Source organism: Myotis davidii, unplaced genomic scaffold (genome assembly GCF_000327345.1).
Source record: "Myotis davidii unplaced genomic scaffold, ASM32734v1 scaffold409, whole genome shotgun sequence".
NCBI classification, from domain to species: Eukaryota; Metazoa; Chordata; class Mammalia; order Chiroptera; family Vespertilionidae; genus Myotis; species Myotis davidii.
The window spans coordinates 22,597-42,404 of NW_006374611.1; the positions used below are offsets into that span (position 1 = coordinate 22,597).

At 37.8% G+C, this 19,808-nt stretch overlaps 1 pseudogene; it reads right to left on the reverse strand.

Moving 5' to 3' along the window:
* Window positions 1-798: 798 nt before the first annotated feature.
* LOC102763660 lies at window positions 799-2,702 on the reverse strand (annotated as a pseudogene).
* Between the last annotated feature and the right edge of the window lie 17,106 nt (window positions 2,703-19,808).

Below are 19,808 nucleotides of genomic sequence, written 5' to 3' on the forward strand. Positions count from 1 at the left end.
CGCTGCCCCTGTGGCTCTGTGGGTGACAGGGGAAGGCGCCCCAACCCCCTGATCAGCCCTGCTCTGTGTGTGACAGGGGGCGGCGCCACAACCCTCCAATCAGCCCTACCCTGAGTGTGACTGGGGGTGGGATCGCAACCTCCCAATCTGCCCTGCTCTGTGCATGACAGGGGAACGCGCCCCAACTCCCCAATCGGCCCTGCTCTGAGCCCGCCCAGGGGCTGTACCTAGGGATTAGGCCTGCCCTCTGCCACCTGGAGCAGGCCTAAGCCAGAAGGTCGTTATCTCCCAAGGGGTCCCAGACTGCGAGAGGGCACAGGCCGGGCTGAGGGACTCCCCCCGCTTCCCCCCGAGTGCACAAATTTTTGTTCACTGGGCCTCTAGTTTTAAATAAAAGAAAATGCTATAATGCTTACAATATAATCTTGCTTTAATTACTAGTCAGCACAAAAAGGTGAGCAAAGGCCATAAAACATGAATTTTTTTAAAAAAAGAGAATAGCACTGGAAGATTTCCTGGGAGTTGGTCTAGGCATTTTCATATCTATTACATATAAGGACTGTCAAACTCAGCAGATCACAGTTATTCATAAAGAATTGAGACTCTTGCTTATCACTGACTTTGGCAGAAGTACATTTGTATATTCCTCCCTTGTAATTGCACAGCCCTTCAATTACCGGCAATGAGTGTGCCCACAGAGCAGAATAGACATTTTATAAACATTTTATGATAAAAAGGAGAGCATCGCAATCCAGCTTTACCAAATTCTAAACACCCCCTCCTTTGCCCATGGATTACTTTGTATATATCTCTGAAACAGCTGAAAAATACCTTTCTGTGACTTCCTAGGCTGTAAGGAATGAACACCTTTAGATACATAACAATCATCTCTAGTAGACTTTGAAATCTTTCTTCCATTAACATTAACTGAATGTTTCAACTGGATCTTTAAAAAAAGGTTGCAAATTTTCATTTTTTGAGCCTCTATGAGGTTTGGAATGCTCTATATAAGCTTGTCATTTTAAGTTCCTATTTTTGGAATTCTTTCTCTGTTCATCTAGCACTTTGTCTGGAGGTGAGGGTGTAGCACATAACTGATATTCACGTGGGGATCCTTTCTGCTGGCTTACTTTCATTTGTTCTTTATAAGCCTCTTTTTGAATCTTTAATAACCTGTCCTGTTCTTCTTGTTTATATCTCTCAAAAAGTAAATGTTCCAAATCTAACAGTTGTGGGGTACAGCTGATTAATGTTTCCGTTTCCTCTTGGTCTGAGGAAGATTCAGAGGACATTTTCTTCTTTTTGCAGAAAAGCATGGATCACTGACTGCTTCAAATGAAGACTCCTGGTTTTTTCGTTTGGAAATACTTTCTTCACTGATCAGTAGGACAAGATTTTTCCATTTTTTGTCTCAACTGTGTTATTTCCAAGTATCTGTGTCATAGCTGACATAGTACGCCCACTCTCTGTTTTGCCACAAGGCTTAACTACAGCTTTTCTAGAGTAGGAAACTCTGGCTTCAGGTCTCTCATGATAATCATGATCGCTTGGTCTCATCTTGACTTCTCCCTCAAGACACCATTCTGTACCACTGGCACATAACTGGCACATAGGTGACTCTATTGTTGACTTTGCACCTTGTTCTTGAATCTCAAGGCATATTTGCGGAGTAAGTGTTGGCATACCTTCCTCAATGTCTTGGCTCTTTACACAGCACTACTGTCATGGAGTTTCCTTAGACATGGAGTTTTTCTTACCTTGTTGTGCAACTTCAGACTGTGATGCTGACCCAAATTGAGATTTATGTGACAAATATTTCTGAATATCTCCAGTGTTTGTTTGTTTGTTTTTACTTTTCTTTTGCAACTTGCTTGAGACTGGTAAGATTTTCTGGAATTCATGTGAGAAGCCAAGACTTTTTCCTCATAGAAATTGTTACTATTAATGTTTAGCATTCTTGTCATTCTTCATCACTTTTTTGCTGTTCTTCCATTTCTCTTCTCCTTTTTTCTGCCTTTTTTATTCTTCCTCCTCCTCTGCCAATAGTTTCTGTATGTACAGTGGGGCCTTGACTTATGAGTTTAATTCGTTCCGAGACCGAGCTCGTTAACTCAAATTATCAACTCAATGCAAAAAATCGGACGAGAGACAACTGGTATCTCAAAAAACTCGTTAGTCGGGACACTCGTAAGTCAAGGCCCCACTGTACTCTTCACTGGCTTTGTTTGCTTCTTCCTCATTGGTCCCTCCCTCTGCCTCCACCTTGCTCATCTCCTCTTCATATTCTCTTTTCAATTCTCCAGGTTTGCTTAACAGATGAACTGGCTGGTAAGTCATCAACAGTTTCTTCCCATACTTATTCAGAGGCTATAAGCTTGCATTCCTTTGAATAGTGTTTTTGAATCATCGCCCACAGTTTCTTATTGATGAGAGACTTTTTTCAGGAATGGCACCTGGTCCACGAAGAGATGCAGTGGCAACAGAAGGGACAGCATGAGTTTGCCTTTCCGACAGTTGATTGGAAGCATGCATTACTGATCATGTGATTACAGGGCAGTGTTACCAGCTCAATCAAGATTACCATGCAGACCCTGCACTGGCATTCTGACAAGGAAGAGATAGATGGCTTCTTTAGGTACAGCCATTTTAATATGCAGGTGAGGATGGTCCCTTAGCTGCTGAGGGGACAGCCGCCGGGCCATGTTTGGAGAAGGACCTTTTTTTACATATATCTGTCCAGTTTTTCCAACATCATTTATTGAAGACCCTGTATTTTCCCCCTTGTACATTCTTGCCTCCTTTTTCACAGATCAGTTATTTAAGTGAGGGTGTTATAATAATGTTATGATCATAAGGAAACCCCTCTAATGTGTGGAAATAATTATTGTGTGAAATAATTAATGTGTGAAATGTTTGCTGTGTGAAGACCCCAATACTCTGTGCATACCATCTGGCAGTGAACGCCCCACTATCTTGATCTGAATGCCCTCCCTTAAAGCGTAAACACCCTGCTCCTAGCAAAGGCATACCATCTGGCCCACACTGATAAGACACAAGTTGTTTACCACCGGCTATATAAGCATCAGATTTTTCTTCAGTGAATGTCTCCTGCCCAATGAGAGGAGGACTCCATGTCACTCCATGAGACAAGCCCATCCATGATTGGCTGCTCTGCTATGTGAGCCTGAACCAACTGTGGCCACCTATCTGTCTCCATCTTTGTCGTCCGTCTTTCAGTGTGCATCTCCAGGTGGCCTTTGCTGGAGCCTAGGACCCACTAGGAATAGGTAAATAAACCTGTGTGACTGCATACTAATTCTGTCTTGTGTGTTCATGTGTTCCGGTTCAGCTCAGCTGTCTAGACACTGCAGTACCAGGGGATAGGCCGTTATTGCTGACTCCTGGTCACCTACATTTGTCCCACTAAGACAGATAATTAATTAATTGGGGCTTAATTGGGACAGAGGGTTTATTTCTAGGCTCTCTATTCTGTTCCATTGATCTAAGTGTCTGTTTTTTGTGCCAGTGCCATACTCTTATTACTCTTATTACTATAGTTTTGTAGTATAGTTTGAAATCAGGAAGCACGATATCTCCAACTTTGTTCTTTCTCAAGATTGCTTTGGCTACTCAGGTTCTTCTATGATTCCATATATATGTTAGGATAATTTGTTCTAGTTCTGTGAAAAATACCATTGGTATTTTGATAGGGGTTGCATTGATTCTGTAGATTGATTGGGGTAATATGGACATTTTAATTATATTAATTCTTCCTTTCCATGTGCATGGTATATGCTTCCAATTATTTGGGGTTTTTTGTTTAATTTCTGTCATCCATGTCTATAGTTTTAAAACTATAGAGAGGTCTGTTACCTCCTTGGTTAAATTTATTCCTAAGTATTTTATTGTTTTTGATATAACTATAGTTGGGATTGTTTTCTTAATTTATCTTTCTGATAGTTTTTTATTAGTGTATAAAATAAAACAGATTTCAGAATATTAACTTTGTATCCTACTGAATTCATGTATTAGTTCTAATATAGTGTTTTCTATAGAACAAGTTTTAATTGTAAAAATAATTTAAATACAGAAGAGTTGTCATCCATTTCCCACATCACAATAAATACTTTTATAATGTTCAACACACTGTTCAAAACCTCAGACAAATCAATAAAGTAAAAATATCTTTTATAAAGCTTTGCTCAAATTTTTGTAACTGTTATTGGAAGACCAGGGGTGCAGGTGAGTGTGAACTCATCCACAGTGGTTTTAAATCTGAAAAATGAATTTTGTTATTAACTCTAGCAGAACTAAAAAGAAAAAATGACCATCTTATTAAGATGAGGTGATAATGGTAGATACCATTTCAAATTAGAAATACCAAAAGAAAGATTTGTGGATTTGAAAAAACGTAAGTGAATCAAAATATCTATACCTATGAAAATCTTTAGTCTATGAATTAATATATACTATACTTTTCTGATATTGAAACTTAAAACTTGATAATATTGACTGCTAAACATGCAAGGTTTTGTTCTGGATTTTGTACAGAAAACAAAAGTTTTCTTCAGGGGCTTGGTTGAATGCTACTATTCATGCACCTAGGACAGCACGATACTATTTCCATCATTTTTCTTCAAGTAGTTGAGTTGATTAGAGGTTTGAGGATTAGGAATACATCTGTTCAGGTATTCAAGACTCAAATGGTTCACTTGTTTACTGACAGAGAACTTGAGAGAGAGAGAGATACAATATCACTAGGAACCTGCATTGTGCACACTGCATCCTATCTCTTGATAATTCTGAAAAGAGAGTGTTCAGGATATCTATTTCTGGTATGTTTGGGGCTTTTGTAGGGTGTGCAGGGGGATTCAATGTGATCATGTACATAGACATAGTCAAGCAAAAGTTCATGCTTCACATTTCTATAATTTTGCTACTCTAAGGTGATGAATTTCTATATTGACTTAAAAGTTTTTTCACATCATTATCTTAAATCATAAGTGACACTTTAATCTTTAAAGTCAAAATGTTGAGAGATGGATGTTTGAAATTTGTATTAAAAGATAGTGGCCAGTGAGGCATGTAGAACAGCTTGTAATTAATGAAATTTTTCACTCTACTCAGATAAGTTGTTAAGAATAGAATTAAGTCTAGCCAGCGTGGCTTAGTGGTTGAGCATCGACTTATGAACCAGGAGGTCATGGTTCGATTCCTGGTTGGGACATATGCCCGAGTTGTGGGCTCAAACCCCAGTGCAGGGCATGCAGGAGGCAGCCAATCAATGGTTCTCTTTCATCATTGATGTTTCTATCTCTCTCTCCCTTTCCTTTCCTCTCTGAAATCATAAAAAAATATAATTTTTAAAAAAAGAATAGAATTAACATAAAACTGCAATGACAATGACTTCATTACAAAAGAAAAATGGAACTGAGGTGATATTTAAAGAATAATCATAGAAGAGTACTTTATTACAAATATACATACCACTGTAGAAGTTGTTCTTTTAGCTGACCTAGGCTATTGCTCAGCTGAACTAATAAGTCTGAACTGTTTCTAATTCCTGTGTAAAAATGAAGGTATTGGAAATTTATCATGAATACTAAAGAAGAAATATATGCACTAGGGAAAATGCACCTGTGCATTGCTATTCGCTGTCTGACTCTCTAACTGCCACCATTAATATTTTTTGTGTTTCTCACAGCTGTCAGAATATGCTGCCTTCTGCTTTACTCTCAGAGCCTAAACACATCTTTTCCAGCTTCCTGGTTTGCATACTAATGTTCAACCAAGGCATATTACTCACTCTGATTTTGATCTTATCAAAGGCAGGACAAGGATTTTAAATGCTACAACCATTCATGCTCATTAGAACTATTTAACAGCCAGCTTTAGCTTTCTCAAAGATTAAGGCATAAATAAGAAACAGGCATAGAAAATTTTTAAATTTTACATTTGTTTATTTTATGTTTGAAACCCAATTAGGCACTATTTTCAATAATCAGAAATCAGAGAATATACCATTTACACAAGATATGATCACAGGGGTTTCAAGCCAAATGCTACTATAGAGATCATTTAGCACCACTTCCTAATTTCATGAATTAGGAAGCTTGGAAGAAGTTAGAAGTCCTAACAACGTCACACTGTGAGTTAATGGCAGCGTCAGGATTTAAAATCATGCTTTTCTATCTCCTTGCCACACAATATAGGCTAAGACCAAACAGATGAAAAAAATTAGAGCACTTAAAAGATAGTTTTCAATTGCCTTTTTCTGTATAGAAGCTCTATTCAAGTCAAAATGATTAATTTTTCTTCTTTACAAGCTTTGTACTTGTGCTTTCTTTTTTAATTGATGTCAGAGAGGAAGGGAATCTAACCATGACCTCCTGGTTCCTAGGTGGATGCTTAACCACTGAACCACACTAGAGCGTTGTGCAGTAAGAATTTTAAGCCTTACCCCATCAGAAAACTGTAATTGAGTAATGTGCCACTTCTCAAAATATTACACTATCCTAGAGTGGCCTTTTGCCACTTTATTTGAACTATTGATCATCTCAATACTTACAGCGGTATGGCTTTCCACACCAAACTTTCTTCAAAAGCTATGCCCTTATACAAACAAATATATACAATGTTAATTAGCTCACCATTATTTAAATCATTTAGCCCACTTGGAGGCTTACAACTTACCCTTAAGCCATCTTGATAAAGTACACACAAGGATTTCCAAGTGCATTGACCTCTACAATCTTGAAACACAAATTAGGTAAGGATCAAATATAAAGGACATATTGAGCATGTTTTCTGATTTAATCATGTAGAATGTCTACATGTAAAAGAGAAGGCAACATATGAGGTTAAGCTGCTTTAAAAGGATTTATGAAATATGTTCAAATTAATGATTTTGTAATTAGAATATGCTAAATCAATTGTTAATAAGAGGCTGATGAGAGTGTGAATATTCTACAAGATATGGGCAAATTTATAGCTAAGTACTGTTAAATGGAAGCTATTTTCAGCTATAAAGACTCTCAGATTAAAGAGGTTATTAATATCATATATCATGTGTTAACTGGAAATTTGGAAGTCAGTAGAAAATTGCCAAACTAGGAGAAGCAAAATAAATGCCCTATATTAGTAAACAGACTAATAAAATGATTTCAGAGGATATGTCACTACTTCATTAGATTGAACTACTTAGAATTATATATGCAAAACACAAATGCAACAATGAAAAATAAAACTTGAGGAAAAAAAAGAAAAGAGGAAGAACCCATAAGTAAAATACAAGTTGGGTAATTGTTTACTCTATACTTAAAAGATGTGAGAATCTATACATTTTGTGTTTGCCTTTTGATGTGTTCCCTGTGAGACATGAAAGGAAGTAGAATTTTCACTTCCATTTTAAATGAAACTTGGAGAGCCCTAGCCGGTTTGGCTCAGTGGATAGAGCGTTGAAGGGTCCTGGGTTCGATTCCGGTCAAGGGAACATGCCAGGGTTGCAGACTTGATCCCCAGTAGAGGGCATGCAGGAGGCAGCCGATCAATGATTCTCTCTTATCATTGGTGTTTCTATCTCTCTCTCCCTCTCCCTTCCCCTCTGAAATCAATTTTTTTTTAAAAGAATAAAGGAAACTTAGAGAAACAAGAGAAGTGTAATATCCTTGTTCCAAGACTAAATTATGTTCTTAGATATCAAGGTTATGAGAACCAGAATAAGAATAGCTATTAAACTTTCTGCATCAAACTCATATAATCCCTGTATTTATTTTCACAGTCAATATACAATGAAAATCAACAGTCTCCTCTGTTTTGACTGGGGAAAGAGGGCAATAAGTAGAAACCTTCAGTTGGAAGAGAACCAATTGCCTATAAATTCAAAGTGCTTTTGTACATTAATCTCTACCTTCTTAATCATCAAACTAATCTTGTAAAGAATCTCAGAAATACAAAAATATCAAATGACTTAATTACTGTACTAAGTCAGCATCAAGGATTATATCTTAAACACAAAGACAAATGAGAAAAGAGTTCTGGCCCCAGGTTTTTCCTATCATATACTTGGCAAACAATCATAAGAGATACATAAGTTTGTTTGCATAATAGGGTAGAAAAGAATAGATACCTTTAAATGAAACAGTCATTTAACAATATGGCATTTCCTTTAAAAAAATGAAAAATCAGCTTCAATTCATTTCACTGTACTGATTTCTAAGATGAAGACAAAGACCCAATGAGACTTCCACCATGACCAAGTAGTACTTATTCCAGGAATGCAAGGCTGATACAATATTTGTAAATCAATGAATGTGACACATCACACAAACAAATTGAGAGTCAAAAATTACATGATCATATCAATAGACACAGAAAAATCTTTTGACAAAACCAACACCCATTTTTGATAAAGATTCACAGTAAAGTGGGAATAGAGGGTTCATACCTCAACATAATAAAAGCCATTAATGACAAACCTATAGCCAACATCATACTCAATAGGCAAAAACTAAAACTATTTCCCCTAAGAACAGGAAAAAGATAGGGATGTTCACTTTCACCACTCTTATTCAACATAGTACTAGAAGTCCTACCCACAGAGATCAGACAAGAAGAAAACATAAAAAGCATCTATATTGGAAAGGAAACAATCCCACTTACCACTGCAACAACAACAAAAATTAAGATACTTAGGAATAAACTTAACCAAGGAGGAAAAAAACTTTTACTCGGAAAACTATAGGACATTGAAAAAAGAGACAGAGGAAGATATAAACAAGTGGAAGAATATACCATTCTCATGGATTGATAAAATTAACATCATTAAAATGTTCATACCACCCAAAGCAAACTATGGATTTAATGCAATGCCTAATAAGTTACAAAGGACATAAATCATCAAGTATTGGTAATTTACAAGTGTAGAATCAATACTTCAAAAATTTATATGGAAGTAAAAAAAGACCCCAAATAGCCACAGCAATCTTGAGAAAGAAGAACAAAGTTGGAGAGATCACAACACCAGATATCAAGTTATACTACAAAGTCACTGTTCTCAAAACTGCCTGATGCTGGCACAAAAACAGACATATAGATAAATGGAACAAAACACAGACTCCAGAAATTGTCCCAAGCCAATATACTCAATTAATATTTGACAAAGGAGCAAGAGCATACAATGGACTCGAAATTGTCTTTTCAATAAATGGTGTTGGGAAAATTGAAAAGGAAACTAAGGAGAAAATAAACAAATGGGACTACATCAAAATAAAAACCTTCTGCATAGCAAAAGAAATCATCAACAACATGGAAAGGGAGAACATATTTGGCAATGATACATCGGGTAAAGGGTTAATATCCAGACTATATAAGGAAATCCTACAACTTAACAAAAGAAAGACAAACAATCCAATTAAAAAATGGGCAAAGGACCTATTTGGAGAAATAGACACTTCTCCAAAGCGGACATTCAGATGGCCAAGAGACATACGAAAAATGCTCAAAATCATTGATCATCAGAAAAATGCAAATTAAAATGATAATGAGGAATCGCCTCACACCTGTCATAATGGCTATCATCAACATAACAAATGACAAGTGCTGGCCAGGATGTGGAGGAAAGGGAACCTTAGTACATGCTGGTGGAAATGCAGACTGGTGCAGCCATTATGGAAAACAGTATGGAGTTTCCTCAAAAAATAAAATATGCAACTGCCATTTGACCCAGTGATCCCATTTCTAGGAATATAACCTAAGCAACCCGAAACACCAATCAGAAGAAATGTATGCAGCCCTATGTTCACAGCAGTACAATTTATAATAGTTAAGATCTGGAAACAGCCCACGTGCCAATCAGTATATGAATGGATAAAAAAAACTGTGGTACATTTACACCATGGAATACTATGCAGCAGTAAAATAGAAGGATCTTTTACCCTTTGAGACAGCATGCAGGGACTTGGAGTGTTATGCTGAGCAAAATAAGCTGGTCAGAGAAAGACAAGTATCACATGATCTCACTCATGTGGAATCTAATAAACAAAGTTAAGTGTTGAACAAAATAGATCCAGAAACATAGAAGCATGGAACAGACTTTCAAATCTCAGAGGGAAGGTAGGGATGGGTGGGTGGGAAGGTGGGAAGAGATCAACCAAAGAACTGGTATGTGTATATGCATAGTCTATGGCCACAGACAATAGGTGGTGAAGGCCTGGGGCAGGGTGGTGGGGGCAGGCTAAAGGGGTCAATGGGGGAGGGACGGTAAAGGGACATATGTAATACTTTCAACAATAAAGATTTTTTAAAATTGTCTTGGAGAAACTTAAGATTATATAAGTGATGTTTTACAAAAACACTTTTTCCCCACATCATGGAGATAGTTTGTTGTATTATGCAGTGCATTTCATGTATTCCCAGGTGCATATCAATGTTTCTGTCATAGCACCCACATCCTCTTTGGTAGCAATGAAGTCTGTTTCTGTTATGACTGTCAGTGTTGTTTTGACTCCCTTTAACCTCCTTGGCAACTTGAGAATCCTTTTGTCAGGATCTACGCCCATAAAGTGACTGTGGCATGGCCTTTTTTGATAAACTGTTCTCACTTCACTGACAGATATTTTCTGATGTTTTGAATATAGTGACAGTGATTCCACAGTGACAACTAACACTGGAAAAATTCTGTAGTTCAATTTCAGCTACAAGATGTGAAAGAAGAGACAGAAAACCTAGGCAAATTGAATTGATGAGTCATAGCATATAAATGCAAACTTCTTCCAGGAATGTTGAGAGTACCTGATTATGTATATCCTTGACAATATTATTAAGTACTATGCTGTTTTTAAATCTTTGTTGATTGAATTAGTTAGAAACATACCTTGTCATAATTTGTCTTTTTCTAATTTAATATTTTATGTCAATAATTAGTCACTTCTGTCATTCACTTGTTCACTCTCTTCACATATTTTTATATTGAGGATATTGTCTTTTTTATTGAATTGGAAGATCACTTTATGTACAGAATATCAATTCTAAATTTAAGACTATATTAAAGGATAAATGATGAATATAATTTTTATCTAAAATACCTGTAACAAAAATAAAGAAAACGTTATTTATTAAAATTTTATAAGAATTGGTAAGAGAGTAATATATTTCTCTGCAGTCTGAACATGAAGAAAGGGTTGCTTTAGAATTTGAATTTTTGGAAGGTTCAAGCATAAAATAGGCATGAAAAATACAGTGGAAAGTTATGGGTGTATAATGTGATTGGAAGCAATTTAAATTTCCAGCAATAGAGAATTAATTAAATAAATTATAATATAATCCAAACAATAACATGCTCTGCAATTGTGGTAGGCAAACTTCTAAAACAGTCCCCATGATGCCCAACTGAGTTGTGTGGCTTTGGAACATGGGCTATTCCCCCCAGTAGAGGCAGCCACAAATTGTGGAATGCTCTGTAGCACCAAGCAGGTTACCCAGAGCCAGTCACAGGCAGCACCTGACACTGACCTGTGCCAGAGTCCCTCCCAAAAGACCCCAGAACAGATACACTGAGTGGCCAGCTTCAGACAACATCAGAGCAGGATCCAATTATCTCACCAGTGGCATACCCAAAGAGTGATCTAGGCAGGCACCAAACCATACTGAGGTAAAATCCGCTTTGTGTGGTCAGCACCTAATTAGCAACCTATAAACTGTGATCAAGGTTGATCCTCACAGTCAGCCAGCCTGAAGGTCCTCCCCACACACGAATGGGCCAATAGCAATCAAGACTGAAATTACAACATGAGAACTAACATAACCCACATGAGGGGCATTCCTAGAGTACCTAGATCAGGTGACTACAGAGACGTGACTGTCAGACCCACACAATTCCATTATACCAAGGCATAGCAGAACAAATACCGAGAGACAACCAAAAGAGGGAGAAAAAGAAACATGCCCCAAATAAAAGAACAGGAGAAATCCCCCCCAAAAAGAACTAAATAAAATGGAGGAAAGCAATCTACCAGATACAGCATTCAAAACAATGGTTATAAGAGTGCTCAAGTTATTCAGTGAGAACTTCAAAAGCATGAAAAAGGACATAGTAACCATAAAAATCAATCAATCAAAATTGAAGAATACAATATCAGTAATGAAGAATCCACTAGAAGGAATCAACAGCAAGCTAGATGAAGAAGACCAGATTAGCGATTTGGAAAATGAGGTAGTAGAAAATAGCAATCAGAGCAACAAAAAGAAAAAATAATTTTAAAACATGAGGAGAAAATTTTTAAAAAGTGAGGTGGAGAGTTGGGAAGACAGGAGAGCAGGACTGCAAAAATAATAAGTGTCAAGGCTAGTTTTTGAATACATTATATAATTGTCTTTACTTATAGGCATGCTTGAAAATTTCCACAATAAAAAATTGACAGATAAATTTTAAAACAGGGTTTTTTCACAGATCTTCAGTCTTTGTCATCTCAGTCATGCTATAAATATACTTCAGATGGGGTGACTTAAACAACAGAAATTTATTTTCTCACATCTCTGAAAGCTATAAGTCCAAGATCAAGATGCAACATGGTGAGTTTTTGGTACGGAATCTCTTCCTAGCTTGTAGACGGCCATATTCTCACTGTGTCTTCACATAGTAAAAAGAAAGCAAAGCTCTATGTTTTTTCTTCTTCTAAGGAAATTAATCTCATCATGAGTGTATTGAGGGGAGTGGAGGGGCCCTGACAACTTCATCTAAACCTATTTATCTCACAACAGCCCCATTTGCAAGTACCATCATATTTTGGTTAGGGCTTCAACACATAAATTTGAGGAGGGCCCAATGTGGTCTACAGTGCCTTCCTACTCAGAGAGGCACCCTCACAGACAGGGACATCTATATATATAAAAGCCTAAGTGACCGTCTGACTATTTGACCGCCTGACCGGTAGCTATGATGCACACTGACCACTAGAGGGCAAACGCTCAACACAGGAGCTGCCAAACTGCTGTGACTGGCAGCTGAGGTTCTCAGGTGACGTACCCAGAACCAGAGAGGAGGAAACCCGATTCTGGGGTGCGTCACACGAGAACCACCCTGTCGCAATCCAGGATTCCTTGGGGGATGTCGGAGAGCTGGTTTTAGCCTGATCCCCAACAGGCCAGGCTGAGGGACCCCACCAGTGCATGAATCCATGAACTAGGCCTCTAGTAGTAACTATAAAAGAACTAAATAAAAGGGAGGCAAGAACTAAAAAAAAAATGGAGGCAAGCAATCTACCAGACACAGCATCCAAAGCAACAGTTATAAGGATGCTCAAGGTACCTAGTTAGAACTTCAAAAGTAACCATTTCACTGGCATCCATGCCTACCTTGATGGTAATTCCACCAGGTTAGAGCTTTGTTTTCATTTATATTGTACACTAGAGGCCTGGTACACAAAAATTTGTGCACTTGGGAGGGTCCCTCAGCCCATCCTGTGCTCTCTCTCAGTCTGGGACCCCTCGGGGGATGAACACCTGCTGGTTTAGGCCCGTTCCCTGGGAGATTGGGCCTAAGCTAGCAGTCAGACATCCCTCTGGCAGCCCGGGAGCCCTCGGGGGATGTCCACTTGCCAGCAGGCCTAGCTGCAGTTAGACACCGCTGGGGTGCCTGGAGAGCCTGGGTGAGCGGCTGATGGCTGTTTACAGGCTGGCCCCAGCCCCCAGCCACCCAAGCTCCCAATGGAGGCTGGCTGGAAGCTGGTATCTGGAATTTATTTAGCTTCTATAATTGAAACTTTGTTGCCTTTTGCGGAGGCCACAGCCAGCCAGGGTAGGCGGGAAGTTTGGGTTCCTCCATCGCCAGGGCAACCAAGCCTCCTGCTTGCTCCAGCTCTGTGGCTGCCGGCTGCCCTCTTGGGTGGGTTAATTTGCATATAGTCGCTCTGATTGGCTGGTGGGTGTGGCTTGGGTGTAGCAAAGGTATGGTCAATTAGCATCTTTGTCTTTTATTAGTGTAGATAACAGCACACTCCATTGGGTCCAATTAAAGGGTTGATGGCATTGGCATTCTATTGTTCTTGATTTTTTTTATCTGATATGCCAGTAAATGGTCATGCTCAATTTTATACCTGGAAATCCTAGTTATCTCCCCTGGTACCAATAATTGTTTATGCTAGTGCTCTGGTTACAAATTTGCTGTTATTTTAAATACCATGCCATCACCTTATTTCCCAGTAGAGCCCTGTCATTTTTAGTGTGCAGTTTTGCCAAACAAAAGGTTTTTCAGAAACACATATTTTCTTTTGCCAGAAATGCCTATATGTGCAAAAATACAGAAAATAACAAATTATTAAATAGTTTATATATAACATGATTCAATTTTTGTAAAAACATACATAATATACAAAGGAAAGTGACGTCAGAGGAATGGTGGTAGAAGAGAGCCCCTTGTCCTCTCTCTCTGAAATTTCAACAAGTTAACCAACTATAATTCAACAAAGAAATCCCTGCTCAACACAGACGCATGCCTGAGAGATCCATGCATTGAAACATCTAACGGTGGACAACTAGGAATAAATGAGGAGACAAGACGGGAAGAAAGCGCAGACGTCCGACAGACACAATCCTGCAGCTGGGAGCTCAGGGCTTGGCCAGCCAGGAGGGGAGAACGTTGGTGGTAGCAGATGCTTCCTTCAGCCAGGAGGAACAGAGAACTGGAGGGGAGCAAGGAAGCGAACAGTGTCTGAGTCAGCAGAAGCCAGACAGAGTACAGGGTTCTGCTAGGCAGCTCTCCACTGTCAGGCCAGCGGTGGGATTTCAGACAAAGATACAGAACAACAGAGCCATGCTGCTGCTTGGACTCTTAAAACTAGCCTCCTGTTGCCCTTGGAATTGAGTCCAGGAGCATATTTTCTGTAAACAGAGAGCTATTGCAATAGAACTTGTGTTTCCCTCTGTGACTGATCCCTAGGGAGGGTGCTTGGGGTGGAATCCCCCAGAGGTTAGGGATCATGATTATATTGAAGGCAAAACAAACCCCACCCCCAAGTGAGGTAGCTGTACTGTCATACAGAAGCAGCATAGGTTCAAGACTGGGCTATCACAGAGGTAAAAAATACTGTAATTAAGTGCCATTTACTGGAAAATAGTAGGGAGACATCTACAGAGATAAATGTAAAAACAGAAGAGGACAGCAAATACTATGAAGAACCAGAGTAACAAGGATGATCAGAAAGAAAATGAAAAATATCCAGAAAGCAAGCTGTAACACATGGAAATATATGATATAAATGACAGATATTTCAAAAGTGCAGTTCTGAAAGTACACAATGAGATGCAAGAAAATACAAACCGGAAATTCAATGCACTCAGAAAAAAAAAATGAACAAAACCAGTACTATACCAAAGAGATTGAAACTCTAAAAAAGAACCAATCAGAAATCCTTGAAATGAAGCATGCAATTAAGGAAATTGAGTGAACTACTGAGCACAGATACAGTCAACCAGATGGAGGAAAGAATTAGTGATATCAAAGATTGGAATCAAGAAAGGAAGCAAAGGGGGAAATGAGAGAGATCTGAGCATAAAGAAAAATTAAAGAGCTCTATGAGAATTTTCTGACTCCATCAGAAAAAGCAACATTAGAATGATATGCACGTGGAGGAAGAGGAGAGGGAACATGGAATGGAGAGTGTATTCAAACTAATAGTGAATGAGAACTTCCCAAACTTATGAAAATAACTAAATCCTTTAATCCAAGAAGCAAATAGGACACTAGTTACCTCAATCCAAATAGGCCTCTCCAGGGCACTTGGTATTAAAGCTGTCAAAAATTAATAACAAAGAAAGAATTCTCAAAGCAGCCAAGTTAAAAAAGGAAGTGATCTACTTCTAACTGCCTACTAGATAGATGCTCCTGAAAATAAATATCCCAAATTGAATGCATTATTTTGTTTCAAAATGCCTGGTCTGTTTCCTTTTAAGTTTATTCTTTGTGGTGTAAGAAGGTGGTCAAGTTTCATCTTTTTGGATGTATCTGTCCAATTTTCCTAACACCATTTACTAAATAGACTATCTTTACCCCATTGTATGTTTGTGTCTCCTTTGTCAAATATTAATTGACTATAAAGACATGGGTTTATTTCTTGGGTCTCTATTCTGTTCCATTGATCTATATGTCTGTTTTTGTGCCAGTACCATACTGTTTTGATTACTATGGCTTGTAAGTATAGTTTTATTTCAGGTAGCATGATTCCTTCAACCTTGTCCTTCTTTCACAAGATTACTGCTGCTATTCAGGGTATTTTGAAAAATTTATTCTAGTTCTATGAAATATGCCATTGTTATGTTCACAGGAATTGTTTTGGATTGCTTTGGGTAGTATGGACATTTTAATGACCTTGATTTGTCCTATCCATAAACACAGTATATGCTTCCACTCATTTGTTTCTACCTCAATTTATGTCTTCAGTGTCTTATGCTTTTCCAAATACCGGTCTTTTACATCCTTGGATAAATTTATTTGCAGGTATTTTATTATTTTTAAAGCAATTGTGAATGGGATTTTTTTAAGTTTCCCTTTCTGATAGTTCATTATAGGTGTATAAAAATGCAACTGATTTCTGGGTATTTATTTAGTATCCTACTACTTGAATGAATTCCTTTATCAGCTCTAGTAGGGTTTTTTTTTTGTGTGGAAACTTTAGTGTCCTCTATGTATAACAGCATGTCATCTGCGAATCATGACAGTTTTATTTCTTCCTTTAATATTTGGATACATTTTATTTTTTATTCTTGTCTGATTGCTGTGCCTAGGACTTCCAGTATTATGTTGAATAAGAGCAGTGGGAAAGAGCAGGCATCCCAGTCTTGTCAGATATAAGTATTGCTACTCCAGTTTATTTTCCTTTCCATTTGCATTAAATATCTTTTTCCATCCCTTTACTTTTTAAAATATATTTCTTTATTGATTTCAGAGAGGAAGGGGAAAGGAGACGTAGAAACATCAATGATGAGAGAGAATCATTGATCGGCTGCCTCCAGCATGACCTGTTCTCCCCCACCCCCGCCCCCACCCCCCACTGGGGATCAAAACCGCAACCCAGGCATGTGCCCTTGGCCAGAAGTGGGAAAGAGCAGGCATCCCAGTCTTGTCAGATATAAGTATTGCTACTCCAGTTTATTTTCCTTTCCATTTGCATTAAATATCTTTTTCCATCCCTTTACTTTTTAAAATATATTTCTTTATTGATTTCAGAGAGGAAGGGAAAAGGGGAGGTAGAAACATCAATGATGAGAGAGAATCATTGATCGGCTGCCTCCAGCATGCCCTGTTCTCCCCCACCCCCGCCCCCACCCCCCACTGGGGATCAAAACCGCAACCCAGGCATGTGCCCTTGGCCAGAATCGAACCTGGGTCCCTTCAGTCTGCAGGCTGACATTCTATCCACTGAGCCAAGCTGGCTAGGGCCATCCCTTTACTTTTAATCTGTCTTGGGACAAGACTGGGAAAGCAGACATCCCAGTCTTGTCCCACTCTAAATGGGAAATGCTTTTAGTTTTTGCCCATTGAGTATGTTTTCTGTGGGTTTGTCATACATGGCCTTTATTACATTAATATATGTCCCCTATATTCCCAGTTTGCTGAGATTTTTTATCATAAATGGGTACTGGATTTTATCAAATGCTTTTTCCGCATCCCCTGATATGATCATGTGATTTTTGTCCTTCAATTTGTTCATCTGACGTATCATAGTTCCCGATTTGCAAATACTGTACCAGCCTCGAATCCCCAGAATAAATCTCCACTTGGTCATGGTGTATGATCTTTGTTTCTTGGCCGATAATGCTGGCCTCATAAACTGAGCTCAGGAGTCTTCCCTTCTATTGAATTTTTTGGAGTAGTTTAAAAAGGATAGGTGTTAGTTCTTCAAATGTGTGGTAAAATTCACCTATAAAGCCTTTCAGTCCAGGGCTTTACTTTGTTGGAGTGTTGTTTTTTATTAATGCCTCTTTCACTACTTGTAATCTATTTATTCAGATTCTCTGATTCTTCCTGATTTAGTTTTGGAAGGTGCTATATCTAGTAATGTGTCCATTTTTCCCAGATTGTCCAATAGTTGGCATATAGTTGTTCATAATATTTTATTATAATCCTTTGTATTTCTTTGGTGTCAGTTGTTACTTCTTTTCCTTCATTTCTGATTTTATTTATTTGGGTTCTCTTTTTTTTCTTGATGAGTCTGGTTAAAGGTTTGTCAATCTTGTTTATCTTTTACAGAACTAGCTATTGGGTTCATTGATCTTTTCTATTACTTATTTAGATTCTATTTCAATTACTTTTGCTCTAATCTTTATTATTTCATTCCTTCTGCCAACTCTGGGCTTTGTTTGTCGATCTTATTCAAGTGTAAAGTTAGATTGTTTATTTGAGCTTATTCTTGTTTCTTGATATAGGCCTGTAATGCTATGACTCTCCCTCTTAGGACTGCTTCCCCTAAATTTTGGGTTGCTGTGTTTTCATTTTTATTAGTTTCAAGGTATCTTTTATTTCTCCCTTGATCTCAGTGTTAAACCTATTCATTGTTTAGTAACATGTTATTTAGCATCCATATCTTTATTTTTCAGGGTTTTTTTTCTTGTGATTGATTTCAAGTTACATAGCAATATGGTCAGAAAAGATGCTTGATATGATTTTAATCTTCTTAAACTTATTAAAACTTGTTTTGTTTCCGAACATGTGGTCTATCCTAGAAACAGTCCATGTGCACTTGAAAAGAATGTACATTCTGCTGCTTGGAGTGGAATGGTCTGCAGATATGAATTAAATCCATTTGATCTAGTGTTTCATTTAAGGCCACCAACTCCTTGTTGACTTTCTGTGGAAGATCTATCCATTGATGTCAAAGGAATGTTAAAATCCCCTACTATAATTGTATTACTGAAAATCTCTCTCATTATGTCCATCAAAATTTGCTTTACATATTTAGGTGCTCCTATGTTGGATAAAAAAAATGTTTACCAGGATTATATCCTCCTGTTGGATTGATCCCTTTGTCATTATATAGTGTCCTTCTTTGTCTCCTTATAGCCTTGGTTTTAAAGACTATTTTGTCAATACTATTTTATAAGTATTGCTACTCCAGTTTGTTTTCCTTTCCATTTACATTAAATATCTTTTTCCATCGCTTTACTTTAGTCTGTGTGTATTTTTCATTCTCATAGTTTGGTCTCTTGAAGACAACATATACATGGATCTTCTTTGTTTATCCATTCAGCTAACTTATGCCTTTTGATTGAAGCCTTAAACAATTTGCATTTAACGTAATTATTGATATGTACATATTTACTGCCATTTTATTTTTAAACTATGTTCCTCTGTGTTGTTTTCTTTTGCTCCTGCTACTTAAAGCAAACCTTTTAATATTTCTTGTAATAGTGATTTGGTGATAACAAACCTTTAGCTTTTTCTTGTCTGGGAAGCTTATTTCTCCTTCAATTTTATATGAGAACCTTGCTGGGTAAAGTATCCTTGTTTATAAGTCCTTATATTTCATCACTTTGACTATTCCATGCCAATCTCTTCTGGCCTGAAATGTTTCTGTTGAGAAATCAGTTGACAGTCTTATGGGAGTTCCCTTAAAGGTAATTGACTGCCTTTCTCTTGCAGTTTTAAGATACTCTCTCTGTCTTTGATTTTTGGCATTTTAATTGTGATGTGTTTTGGTGTGGGCCTCTTTCAGTACATCTTGTTTGGAACTCTCTGTGCTTCTTGGACTTGTATGACTTTGTCCAGGTTAGGGAAGTTTTCAGACATTATTTTTTTTTAAATAGGTTTCCCTTGC